General features: G+C 41.6%; 1 protein-coding gene and 1 non-coding gene across 2 annotated transcripts in view; one reads left to right on the forward strand and one right to left on the reverse strand.

The window, feature by feature from the left end:
- Nucleotides 1-14,808, reverse strand: part of LOC118789424 (cytoplasmic protein NCK2-like) — a 93,854-nt gene that overhangs the window by 23,420 nt on the left and 55,626 nt on the right. The window lies entirely within an intron of this gene.
- On the forward strand, nt 8,130-8,201 carry trnaq-uug. Its single transcript has one exon. It is a non-coding gene; the product is annotated as a tRNA-Gln (tRNA).

Raw genomic sequence — 14,808 nt, forward strand, 5'->3', positions numbered from 1 at the left:
GGCCAGAGTGCAGTATTTTGGCTGCCACATATGTGGAAACATGGCACAAACTAAAAGACAACCAGAAGAACAGTAAGATTCAGACTGCAATGTTGTGATCTGAACCAATGGGGAGGGTAAGGGAGAAAGATGGCTGCAGAGACAGAGGGGAGAGAGGTAGTGAGGGGGAGAGAGGAAGAGTAGAGGAATAGAGTTTGCAGAAGAGAAGTGAAGAGACAGAGAAGGGGGATAGGAACAGAGCTGGATTTAGAGAGAGAAACAGAAAGAGCAACACTGAGACCCTTCTAAAGTGCTTACTCCAGTCTGAGTCTCTGGTGAGACTCTATGCCACATGCAGTTACCACAGAGACAGGCTGTTTCCTCTTCAAGTGGCACTCAGTGTACTGCTACCCAATCGCCCCGACATGGGCACAGATGCTCCACTGTGAGCCAGCCACAGGGGGCCAAGACTCACCCCTCATGAGAGAGAGCAATTGTGGCACTGATCCTGACACTGCCAACACCAGAGAGGAAACTAGCGTCTCCCCATGGTAACCCTGTCCACTTCCTTTTCAAATGTGTAACTCATAAAACATTCCATCTTAATTTATGGAATGCTCATGAGTGCATTGTGAGCACCAAATTTTAAATGAATGAGTCGACATCTCTTTCCACCGTTATTATCCCTGTTTTTTAACACAAGACGCCTGGAAACACAAACATACACACATAGAATGCATGCATACACATACACAAGCACAAAGATACAAAATTCATTCTCTTGATGTCTTATATTTCCGGCCCTCTTGCTTCCTCACAACTGTAACCACATGGCTGGGAAATTTCAGGGCCTCTGTAAGTCATGCTGACAGTTAATTACACCCATTTAGTACACATTAGTGCTCTGAACAGCACTGCTCTGAAATGTCTTAAAGATCAGAAAAAGCTGCAAGATTTTCCAGTGGAACATTTGGTATGTGTCTGCCCCAACCAAAGACATTAGTCCTTTCTGGCCGCCTCTTTCAGGCTGAACGCGTGCATGTGCCTAATTAATTCTAATTTATATAAAATTCTAATTTATATATATATTAGGGCTGCCAATGTTAACGCGTTAATGCTCGTTCGCGATTAATCGCGAAACTTTAACACATTAATGTTTTAACGCAAATTAATCATATTACCAAGTTTGACTGTGGTAAACGCAGATGTGCTGAACGGCAAATAACCCTTTCGCGCGTACGGTCACACTGGTGTGATTAGCCGTTTAGCGCATATGGTGCGATGAGAATACTAGATTGGAGAAATTCTAGCTAATTTTATTTTAGAGGAAACAGCGATTTAACTCTAAAATATAGCATATGCCAACTGAAATCTATAAGAAACTTAATAACGCAAATGAAAGGGTTAAAATGAAATTTGCCGTTCAGCACATCTGTGTTTGCCATGCCTTTCAGTAATTCAGCCAGGTAAATATCCGCGCTGGAATTACGGAAGTAAGTTGCGGTCAAACTTGATAATATGATTAATTTCTGTTAAAACAGTAATGAGTTAAAGTTTATATATATGTTTATATACATATATACATATATATATATAGGTTTGTGTGTGTATACTGGCTGGGGATGGTTTCCTGTCATGCGCTTATTACAGTAGCGACAAATGCCTTGAAGGGAAATCCATTCCAAAAACAAACCGACCTCTCACTCCCCTCCTAAAAAACGTCTCCTCTATCCCGCTTAGGCTTTCTGTAACTCAACCGCAGGGCACATAATAAGTGCTTTTACAAACCAAATGCACAGATTTATAGATTTATATTATTTATCTATGTCTATATATATACACTATATGGACAAAAGTATTTGAGAAGATGATTCCTGCATTTCAGCTAACTGGGAAAAAACAAGAATGCTCTTGCATTTACAAGGAGGCAAAGAGAATGCAATTTGATTTCACTGCATATCTGCTAAGGTGTAACCCAGAGTGAATGAATGAACTAAAGTTAGAGCTGCTAAGAGAATGACCTGAATTCAGCCCCACCCTTGCAGCAGTCTTCAGAATCTGGAGAACCAAAAGAGTTTGTGTAGGATTAACTGCTCATCTGAGCCTTGTGGTGGAGCATTGTCTAACCAGCGCTGACTGTAATATGTATATTGTACAGGCTCACATGGGCCTTGTGGTGGAGCTTTCCCTGTGCAAACATGACTATAAAGAAGGCCAGCAGCAAGGCAGTGATGGGGAGAAGGGTTAGGGTTAAGTTTAGGGTTCTTCTATGCTGCTGAAAAGATGGAGGGGGAAAACATGCAGTAAAACTTCAGCTGAGGAAAGCAAACAGCTGTACAAGTCCACTTTCTGCTTGCTTTTCTCCCCAAAGCTCCCATCTCCAAAGGACAGAGATAAAACACACAGTCCAAGCAGTCCAACCAGTGTGCTGCTGTCTTCCATTCAGGCAGAGGAGACCACTGTGTGGAGAATTAAATGCCTTGTGTTCTATTATGTTTCATCTATTGCAACAAACTAGAATTTCCCAAAGAACACCTGTGTTTAGCCTACGCTCCTGGACTCAAGCAGCACTTCTGTTTACAAGGAGTAAAAATAATTTTATATGTAAGCAGCTGGAAAACTGGTTCATTTTTTACTGGCATTATTAAAAATATAAACCCACACAGTGTAGCTGGTGAGACTGACCCACGGCCTCATAAAGAGCTGTACAGGCCTGAATAATTCACAGTGAATTGTGTGCATTTTGATCTGAGACAAAAGAAAGCATGTGCTACTGGGTTGCTTTGTGTTCCTGTGCCACACTAAACACAGGGACAAGGTACAAACTGAATGCAGATGCACCCTGAACTTGAAACCTCCATATTGTTAGGCATTAGTGCTACCCATTTGCACCACTGTACTGCCTCCCACTACATATATGTCAAGCTTAAACATAAGCAGTGCCATAAAATGCAGTGTGCCTTCTTGGGACGTCGCAATAAGAAATGTCAACGCTGTTGGAGGAGAGCAATTTTTGGGTATTTGGAAAAAATCAAAAAATTGTGGGAAAAAGGCAGAGAGTATACCATATTAGCTGAATATAATAACATGTCCATGAGTAGAAAAGGACCCCCAATTTACAACACCTGTTTTTGGTAACAGACTTTTTGAAGATCAAATCTTACTTTTTAAAGAAAACATTTCATTTGATTTCAATTTAATAAAACACACTGAATAAAACAAGGTACGGTGATATATTGTCTACATATTTTAGATGAAATTGCCACATTTAAATAAAAATAAAGTGTAATCACATTTTCAAATGAATATATTATTTAAATAAAAATAAAAATAAACTAGTCCACTGGGATTTCTAATATCACTGAACAATCTCAGATAAATGGCGCCATCTGCTGTTGTTAATGTATAATGACATTTAAGTCTAGTCCTCTGAAGTAAGACAACCCCACATATCACATGTAATTTCTGAAGTAGGAGGAAAAAAACCCTGTCTTACATTCAGGCCAATATGCAAAGTTCAAGTGTTTCTTCAACACTATTTAGTGTATTAATTGTGGCAGTAGGTCAAAAGGTGCAGGAGATGTGCCTATTTTAAGTGCACAAACTTATTGTATCTTAGCAGCCATGCCATTTGGACATTGAACTATGTGTTCATTTCCCAGTTAGGACCTGACATGTAATGATGTAATGATCTACAAAAAACTGGTCACAATATCTGCTTTCCTTTGTGTGGTCAGTGCCTTTGATGTCCATTGGAACAAAACGTCATTAAAATCTAAGTAAATGGACACACAGGTGTTTAAACCTGTTTTTTAGTATAGCACTCCCAAGTGGCTAAATTTCACTAAACTTGGTGTGTGCCACTCAGGCCCCATGGTAAGCATGTGGACCGACTTTCATGCCAATGAACAAAAGCATTGCAGAGATATGGCCACTCTTCCTTTATGGCGCCTTCACGGGCGAATTTGTGGGTACATTGTTCAACCTGGCAACTATCTTTTTACAACTCTTAATGTGTTTTTGACAAAATCAAAGATGGATGAAACACAAAATGGCTGATGCGGAGATTTCATAAGTTCCCAGTGAGGATCCTTAACTTTGATGAAGCACAAGAAATTTAGTTGAAATATCTGCTTTCGTGCAGGATTAATGGGGATTTAAATGTGGTTTTTTAATGATATACCTCCCCCAAGTGGCCAAATTTCATGAAACTTGGTGCATACCCAGAATTCCTAATACTAACAAAGTGTACCAAGTTTGGCATCAGTCCAACAAAGCACTGCTGAGATATGACTCACTTCCTGTTTTGGTGTCTTCACCATGGCATTTCATTGGACGACAGTGACGATATCATTTACCCTAGCAAAATTCTTTGAATAACTTTTGGTCAGAGCCCTCTGTAAATGATACGTACCAAATTTGGTGGTGATAGGATTAACGGTCTAGGACTAGTTCACAAAAGTAGGTTTTTCTAAAAATTGAAAATATGATTTTTTTTTTGAAAATCCAATACAGTGGATGAGTCTATTCAATTCATCATGACCCAGGGATTCAGAGGAAATAAGGATCACAACTCTAGGACAAACGGCTCAAAAGTTATAAGCAAAAATGTACTCTTAAATTTGGTGCCTGGATACCTTGCACTGTTCTCTATGAGGGTACCAGATTCCACCAAAATCTACCTAGGGCTTCTATGGCCTGCCATAGAAAACCACTGAAAAAATGATAGTACCAATATGGTGGAAAAACAAAATGGCTGACACAGAGGGTTTATAATTTCCCAGCTAGGGTACTTTACTGTGATGATAGGATCACCGGTCTAGGACTAGTTCGCAAAAGTAGGTTTTTTGAAAAAATCAAAATGGCGGAAATTCCAATATGGCTGACTTTAACACCAATGGGTGCATTTGAATCGGTATGATCCAAGGATTCAGGGGAAAAAAGATCACAACCATAGGACAAATGGTTCAAAAGTTATAAGCAGAAATGTACCTTGAAATGTGGCCTGTTGGTGGCACTACAGGAATGGATGGATTGACCTTAAATTTGATGCCTGGATACTTTGGACTGTCCTCTATCAATGTTCCAAATTTCATAAAAATCCACCAAGGGGTTCTATGGGCTGCCATAGACTCCTAGAGGAGAAAGTATAATAATAATGAAAGATTCTAACAATTACAATAGGTGCCTACCACCTTCGGTGCTTGGCCCCTAATCATAATCCGAGTAAAAACAAGAGGGTTCCAGCACTTTCGGTGCTTGGACCCCTAATAATAATAATAATAATAATAATAATAATAATCTGAGTAAAAACAAGAGGGTTCCAGCACCTTCAGTGCTTGGACCCCTAATAAATAGAGCTTGCTTTAATGACCATAAAATGACACAAATACTAGAGTCTTATGACAATAACTGTACATGTTAGTAAGTCATTTTCCTCGCCATTCTGCTGCATTCCTTTACACTCCCATAAGCACTCACTTAAAAGGTTCACTCGACACTCTACACATCCTACTGGGAAGAGCATGGCTGACATAAGAGCAAGCATAATTCAGCAAAGTTGTAGCAAAGGTGTATTTATGCAAATGTGTGTGTGTATGCATGCTCATGTGTATGTGTGCGTGTGTGTGTGGTACTTGTTGTGTTAGTTAGGTGTCAGTTTCCACCCCAGCTGCAGTGTGCAGATTGTGCTTGTGTCCACGCTCTCAGATTGCAGTGCACTCTGGGTTCAGGTGAGCCATGTGACCACTGACCCTGCTGACTCACTGCTGAGAAAGATATGACCTAGTAGAGGGGGGGTGGCAGTGGCAGACGGCAGGAAATGGCAAAGGCACTGAGTATGAGCTGACCCTCTGCACACAGGAAATCCAAGATGCAGTCTGTATTACCAGGAGACCACCATGGATGCTGTCACAACACAAACAGCCCCTGCTTCACTGAGAAAGGACAGTGATGGTCACACACACCACTCAGTTCTCACACATGGACAGACCAATCATGAAAGAATGCCAGTCTTGGTCCTGGTCTGTGGTGTCACACTATAACTCATGGTTTATGCAATGGAAGAAAAGAAAGCAGGGTATTTGCAAAATGACATTGGTCTTGTCTTTTTGTATTCTCCTTGCTCCTCTCACACTGAAAAGCTGCACATTATCACAAGGAGGAATATAAATCATACAAAGTCAAACCAGACATTCATATCTGATAAAGGATTCAATTATTGCTGGTAAGATCTGTATCTCTAGCAAACCCGATTTTATAAATGCAAATGAGCATGCTCAAAGGTACTCAACATTTTTAAAATGGAAATCAAACAGCACTTTAATTATAAAAATGCTACAGCAGAAGACAGATGTAGAAATACTCTGATCATTAAAAGAGCACTTCCACATTGCCTGCTAAATGGGGCTGAATGGCACTGTCTCCTCCAACATGCAAGTGAAATCCTTCTCCAGAATCGCTGCCTCTGACTGAAGTGGTGCCAAACTAGATGTTCTTAAACCCGCCTTGCTTCCTAAGTGGAGCTGTGAGCTCTTAAACCTGCCCCACTTCCTGGGTGGAGCTGTGAGCTCAGTGGCCTGCATATGCTGGTGACAGCCTCCACTGGCAGGAATGCAGCACAGCAGGGAGCATAGGGTCTTCAGGATATTTCACTTGGTCCAGGTGCTCTCCTGACAGCTCCGTGTTGCCCAGCAATAAATACTCACTTGTGTATCTACTGAGTGGGGCAGTAGGACTTCAGCATGGCACAGAAGAACTGCAGGGTGGGCAGTAGACATGGAGGATCAGGTTTCATCAATGATCCACACCCTTTCCATCCATATCTATGAAAACAATCTGTGTTTTACTACAAGTTCTTCTTTAGTCCCCTGTGCACGGGCACTGAGCCTGTAAGGGTTTGGCTGTTGCTTGCCAGTATCAGCACAAGGAGGGTAAAACTCCATTACTCTTGTCCTCTTGTTGCTGTTGTATCACACTTCAGTTGAGACCTCCTCTAACGAGAAACAGATTATACGCACTTGTAATTCAAACAGATTCCATGATTCATGATTCAGTGATTCAATGATTCATGACTCAAGGTCCTTTATCCACCTTTTTAATAATAAATTCAGGCAATGGAAGGATTGTCACTCTGAAGAACATCAAGCCTGAATTTGGAGTATTTATTTAAATGCCAGTAAACAGTCCCTGTGTGATCAATCTTTCTGCACAGGGTGTTATTTACAACAGTGTGAAGGCCACTGACTTCAATGCCACAATAATTTTTTTCCTCTCCATTTCAATTCCATTATTGGAACAAAATTGGCTTACCCCACCTCAATTCTAGGGCTGATATTTAGATCAAATGTGCAAGCAAGGCAAACCCAACTGGTGGGGTCAAAGTAATTTAAGGTGATCCCCAGAGTGGACCACAAACTAATAGCGTATGTCTTGGAGCACCATGGAGCTTTAAGAATTCAGTGTTCTCCAATGTTCTGGGTAAATGTTTGGGGATGCACTGCAGCTGGCAGCATCATACCAAAGTAAGATGAACGGAGAGCCAAACCCTGCCTTTGAAAAACTGTTCTGTGCTTTCGAGAGCATGCTCAGTTCAGGGAGCACTAGGCAAACCCAGACTTTTTCTGCTGAGGACCCCAAATGTACTAAACATCAATTTAAGACATCAGGCAAACCCAATCCTGCTCATGCTATCCCAGAGCAGCCTCAATCCCAGGGGCTCAGGGGGGGTCCAGGGGTTACAGCTTCAAAGCATCAGAGGCCTGCAGGAAGTGGCCAACTCATAGCGGAGTCCTGCTCAAACATGACATCATCATTGACCCATGGCAGAGATGTCCCTGGCACTAAGGGGTGGGACATGGGAGGGGGAAGCCGTGCAGTCGGTTCGGCCATGTCAGCATTTCAGGCCTGCCTCTTTACCAGCCGTTACAACACAAAAGGCCACCCAGTCCAGGGCACGGCACTCACCTCAAACACCACCGCTCCCACGTCCCACTCTTCCACTACCAGTGTCCTTTACTCAGAGGCATCATACCCAGCTCTCAACATCCCAGTCTCACTGCAATACATTTCTGCAATTCACTCCGATAGTGGATTTTAGCATGGCTGCTCTCACTGTATTCAGTGTGAACATCCTGGACCTGCTTCCAAGGGGTTCTATGGTGTAATGGTTAGCACTCTGGACTTTGAATCCAGCGATCTGAGTTCAAATCTCAGTAGAACCTAATTTAGAGTTCTTGAAACACTACCCTCCAAAGAAACTTTTCATGTCACAAAATGTCTCCTACTAAAGTATTAAAAAATGCCCCCCCCCCCAATCAGTGCTGTCGTAAATTGCTGTGCTTTTTAAATTGTTTCTTGTTGCTGCCTTTACCCTGACGCTCATTGCGCTGTTTGAAGTTGTTGAAGTTTGCTGTTTGAAGGTGTATCATATTAGTTGCCTGTCAGAAGTGGGATGGCTGGCTGCGAGGCCATCGGAGGCGTGCCCGGTGTGTGAGCTGTATGAGGGACCCCTAGGTTAGGTTGACCCCGGTGTGAAGGACCCTAGAGGTATGATATGAAAGCAGTGCTTGAATGGAAGAAGTGGCTTGCTAACAAGGTATTCCACACCAGAAAAGTCTCAGAAACAATGCATGAAATTATCATCCATGTGAAATTCTCATAGAATGAAGACACTAAAATTACTGAAACACACTTTGCTCTTCTTTCTGGTTTTTAGGCTGCCAGTAACAGACCCGATCTGGGCTTGTGTGGTACCAACTGATGAATGTTTCAGGAGACATACATGTACAAAACTGAAATAACAAGACAGCAGGACTCTAATTACCACTTCCACCTGTGCAAATCCCTGTGCATATAGCACAGGATGGTCACAGGTGATTACAGAGGTTTTTTGCTTGACAATTTTTACATTATCCATTTCCACAGCTGAGACAATTAGGTAGATTGTGTACATACCTTACCAAACAGTAATTCCCCACAAGGGAATTGAACCAGCAACCTTGAGGTTGCAATCCCTGCTCCATCCACTACGCTACACTCTAGTGCCCAGGTGAGGATGGATTCAAATCACTTTTTCAATGCTATTATGCTTGTCATGTTAATGCTGTGATATTGCCAATGCAAGTACACCGCAAATTGTGTTTTACTATGTTGCTGACCGACTGCAGCAAACAGATTCTTCATTACAGGGGGCAGCAGTGTGGCATAGTGGTAAGGAGCTGGGCTAGTATCATCCCTCCTTACCAAACAGGTGTCAGTTCAATTCCCAGGTGGGCCACTGCTACTGTACCCCTGGCCTAGGTACTTAACTGAATTACCTCAGTAAATATCCAGCTGTATAAATGAATAACGTGCAAAAGCTGGAAGGTCTGTAATTCACTCTGGACAGGCGCATCCTCTAAGCAAATGTAACGTAACGTAATCTGGACTTCAACCACAATCCCGATAACATTGGTGCAACCATTTGAAAAAGAGGATGACAGCGTGCAAAGTACAATATGATTAGAGTACATTTCGGCTCATCTGTACTGAGCAGCATCCAAAATAGTACGGCAGCTACATGCTGGCACAGACCTCAATCAACATAAGACTGTGGTGCTGTTTGCTGCGATTGCCAGGGTGTCTGTGGTATACATGCGCCGATCTGACCCTCCTCTGTGATGTCATGGGGGGAGGGCTGGGCTGCTCCCTTCTGGTGTGGTTCATCATCTTCAAAGGAATTAGAAGTAAATACATTCCCAAGAAGCAGATGCTCCATTTGACTCACTGATGTGGTAGCTTTGGGTGGCGGCTGGGGGGGTGCACTCAGTGAGTCATTTCATGACCAGCAGGAGGGTTCTGCTCGCTGACAAGCCACGCACAGCACTGTCCTGTTCTCTGGCTGGAAATCAACCACGGTGAGAAAGCAGCAGCTGAGAAGCTCAACCGAGAAAATAACTGTAGGAAAATCCCCCACAAGTGAACACAAGTCAGATTCAAGCAGTACTAAAAGGAATCATTCAGAATTACAGCAGTTTTCTGGCTTAATAGACAGCCTTACATAGGAGAATTTATATATCTTACATTTTTGCCTATACAACAGGATTCCTTCCTGAAGCAACTCAGGATAAATGCCTTGCTAAAGAGCACAGCAGAATGTCAAATGCAAGATTCAAACCTGCAACTTTCTGGTTACAAGTCTGGCTCCCTACCCACAGGGTCAAACTGCTGTCCTTGGTTTCCACGACACTGACACAGCCATGGAACAGCGAGGGACGCAGTCCTTAGAGACACAGAGACACAGTCCTTAAATGCCTCCTTCAAGCCTGCAGCTAGTGCTGGGCGGTATGACCAAAAATTTGTATGTCAGTATTTTTTTTAAGATTCTGGCGGTTTCATGGTATATAATGGTTTTTTTTGCATGACTGGGCCTTTATATAGGTTTGTGGCTTATTCTACTGTCAGGAGGTCATAAAATATAAAAACATTTTAATTTCTTCAAGCATATAATTAAGGCTTTGATTACTTAAAGGGTTTGCTTGGCCCCACAAAATGACACAATATATGAAGGAATCAGTATGCATGAAACAGTTGCAAAATGTAAACAATTTTTTTGTGCAAACTGCAACGTAGTAAAAATAGAACTTAAAAAATAGATATGCCAACAACTTTAACATTGCTTCCTTTTCAAAACAAAATATGTTAAGACAGTTCTACAGACTATAACAGCAGACACAGCTCCTCTCTTGAGCACAAGTTCTTCTGGTGCATCTCCGGTCTCACTTTCTTCATCCTCCATCTCTGTTTTCTTTTCTTTAATCTATCATAGCGATGGAGCCTCTCCTAGCTGTTAACAGACCGTTACACTACTTGGCTAGCTAGTGAGTTGTACCCAGTATGCCGTTTGGCGGTGTAATTTTGTAAACGTAAAATTATTAGTGTTACACAGTGGCGGCTGCTCAGCTGGAAACAGGGAAAGCGGGAGGGAAAACTTTAAAGGGAAACACTACCTTTAAATCTATCATTACTTTCAAACTGTACCCCTTTATCCTCCTTTATTAACAAAACAAATAATTCACAGACTAATTGACACCAATCGCGTAAACGATAAATGGTTATGCTTGCAAAAAACACCGCAGATTGTCTGAAATTTGTGTGCTGTTGCAAAAGCTACAGCATGAGATTGTTTAATTAACAAGAATGGCAATTTGAATAATTAAGTGGCAAGTAATCCCAAAGCTTTCTTTTAAATGTGTCACATTATAGATTTCTTGTGTTACAAAATTCAAATTACAAAACGGAGCTAAATTTAGTTACATCAATTTAAATTAGGCCTATATTCAGAAGAATATAATCGTTTGTAAAGTCCATGCACATTAACTAATTAAGAGGTAGTCTCAGTTGTAGACAGAACTTGAGAATCGTAGCCAAATATACTTTAATTACCAAACTTGACTTGCAGCGTCCGAAGGTGTGATAATATTTATTATAAAGGTAGTTATAACCTCCCCAACCTACCGATGCTGAGCTCCCTGCAAAAAAAAAAAAAAAAAAAAGAGACAAGCCCCAGGCAAACTTGACTTTGCCCCTGATTTTTTCAATAGCTAGAAACGCTCCCTGGCTTCAACTGTACTGAAATAAGGTAGGACTGAATATTCTTTTCATGTTTTGGAGTGCTAGGTTGGTCGAGGGATACTTATATTTGTTGGGTAGGCCTATTGTGTTAGCCTATTGTTTATGTCACTAATAATTTTGTTAGTTTTATAATAGCCAGCCTACAGGACAATATGTGCCTACTACATTGCACTGCCTGTGTTAGATTCTGTTCTACAGTAGAATCTAATTCTCAATTTCCAGTTGCATGTGTTTATTAGCAGAGGCTTCTCCAGAGTGTTGTATGGGTGACTTGACCTGATGGTTGTTACTTTAAGCGCTCACTTGCTTTAAATCGGTAAACATTGTTGGCTTTGTTGAAATCAAGCTCAGAGTCGCTATCATGCGATGGTGTGTGGATGGTATGTGTTCCCTGAGGTTTGTTTCTCTGTGAGTGTGTGTGTGTGTGTGGTGTAATAATGCACTTGTTTAACAATTGTATGGCTGTGTGCAGCATGCGTAATTTTTTGGGTTAAGTCACCGCCCCCTCACTGCATTTCAATTGCCCCCCCGATTCATTTTCTGCTGGCGCCGGCTCTGCCCTGTGTGTCTCAAATTGTTGTGTGCCATGGTGTTTTGCCCTGTTAAAGAGAGTAAGTTGTGGGTAATTAATTGTTGTGTTATAAAGTTATAGCCGTTAATATGAAGGGTACACACAGTTAATAGGGTCATCTCTCAATACAGTCTGCACAGCGCTCCGTAGCGCTTCTAGCGGCAAACAACATTTTATAATTTGCTGCCTACTGAAGCGTTACAGCTGTTGTTTCAACTATGCTACAGTATGGCAGTATATGAAAAAATTCAGACCATACAGGAAATTAAAACCGGTATACCGGATGAACCGGTATACTGCCCAGCACTATCTCCAGCCATACCTCATAAACACTGGGTGTGTTTGTTTTGTATGCCCATGTACCCACAGTGGGCAGAGTTTACACTTATCTGCCAATCGTGTTTCACCTCATGCAGACTCTCCCCATCTAGGATAACCCTGTATGCAAAAAGTGCACCCACTGAGAGAAGAGGGAACAAAAAAAAAAAGCAGAGGAGGCAGCACTCATATATTAAGGCAAAGGTCACAACCACCATTCTGTAAACACTTCTCCATATTTACACTTGTCCTTTTGACAGCTCTACTTAAGGCCTTCATGAAGTGCTGACATATGCACCAATGTTCGAAAGCTAACAATAAAGGCCTGATAAAGGGTGCTAAAAAGACAAAGAACAAGCCAAGATGATTACAGGAGTGAAGAAACACTCACTCAGGCCTGGTCCTAATTATACCCACAAGTAGGGATTACACCAATCCGACTTTTTCAGTCCCGATACCGATATATATATAAATTTACTGAATTTTTATGTATTATTAAAATAATAAATAATTGTGCATGGTCTCAGAAAAATATTTCTGTGATGGCAAACTGTACCGTGGTTCAATCAGGCGGCTGAAGCCCTCGTTTTCAGCGACTGTCAGGGGTTGCTCATCCAGAACAATGAATTCGAGAACATTTTCTGTTATTTTTGTTGCTTTCACACTATCACTGGAAAGTTTCTTGCATCTTTGTAATGCACCCGACAAATTTAACTGCTTCTTCAAATTGTCTTTGTCCCTTTTTTTGTTTGGTTGAACTCGTCGTGTTCTTTGGCATAATGCTTCTGGAGGTGCTTGATTAAGTTGGTTGTGTTATATTTTGCAGTGCTACCGCCACCCCTCGAAACATCGGCTTTGCAGATATTGCAAGCAGCCGTAGAACCTGTAGCAAGCGTGAAATGCCAGTAGTCCCCCCTTATCCGTGGGGGATATGTTCCAAGACCCCCAGCAGATGCCTGAAACCACGGATAGTACCGAACCCTATATATACTATGTTTTTTCCTATACATAGCCTACATTCCTATGATAAAGTTTAATTTATAAATTAGGCAAAATAAGAGATTAACAACAATAATTAATAGTAAAATAGAACAATTATAACAATATACAGGATTGATTTTTTAGATAAAGTTTTTTTTGAGGAGTTACTTGAAGACAAGCACTGCGATACCACGACAGTCGATCTGGTAACCAAGATGGCTACTAAACCTTTTGCACATAACTTATTTTTTATGCTATGTAGTGCACAATTTGCGTCACATGGTTCGTTATATTTTCATTAGCGTTATTAAGCTTGTCATAGTTTTCAATTAGCATTTGCTATATTTTTAACGTTAAATCGCTGTTTCCTCAAAGCTAAAATTAGCTGGAATTTTTCCAATGTAGTGTTCTAATCGCACCAGTTTTAGTGTGCGGTAAATGGCTAACCACACCGGTGTGACTGTATGCGCGAAAGGGCTAAGTGACTAACGAGTGGGTAGCGTATACAGCGTGGATACGCTGGACAAAGGGATGTTTCACGTCCCGGGCAGGACGGTGCTAGATTTCATCACGCTACTCAGAGCTGTTTATTTTTTCTGGAATTTTCCATTTGATATTTTCGGACCATGGTTGACCGCGGGTAACTGAATTCGCAGTCAGCGAAATCGCGGATAAGGGGGGACCATTATGTTAGCTCTTCTCCTAGCAAATGTGGTCTACCAGGGCCCACACGATTTGACCAGGGATTAGAGAGGCAAGGTGATCCTCTGAAAAGAAACCATGATTTACAGTATAACCAGAAGTCCAAGTTAAAAAGACAAGGAATCCATAACAGCTCCTCTCACTATGGAACCCCCCCCCCCCCCAAAATCAGCACCTATATGTTTCCTTTTCTAAATACCCCAGAGGTCTTCAGAACATCCTCTGATGTATTCAGGCTCATTTTCCAGCACAGCAATGAGCCCTTAGACAATCTTCACCTAGTATACACTCACACATTTTATTTTTAGAATTGCAGGTGAAAATATTGGTGCCCCCTGTGCCACCGAGTCCATTACACTGTTGAAGCTGCAGTGCATGCAATCCTTCGCATTTTACAAAGAACCTTTTGGAAAGGCCTTTTCTTCAGCCAACGGCTGCTCTCTCCTCACAGTTCCCTTACCTCAACTCAATAACCAGCACCTGGCTGTTCTCTCCTCTACCTGAAACTACACTGCAAGGGCCCTCTTACTGTCCTAATTTCATAGGGGAACATTGCATTCTTGCTGTCTGCAGGCCTCACAGCATAGAACCAATCCATGCTGTCACATTAAACATTTTACCATTATTATACAAATACACATATT

Source organism: Megalops cyprinoides, chromosome 14 (assembly GCF_013368585.1).
Source record: "Megalops cyprinoides isolate fMegCyp1 chromosome 14, fMegCyp1.pri, whole genome shotgun sequence".
NCBI lineage: Eukaryota > Metazoa > Chordata > Actinopteri > Elopiformes > Megalopidae > Megalops > Megalops cyprinoides.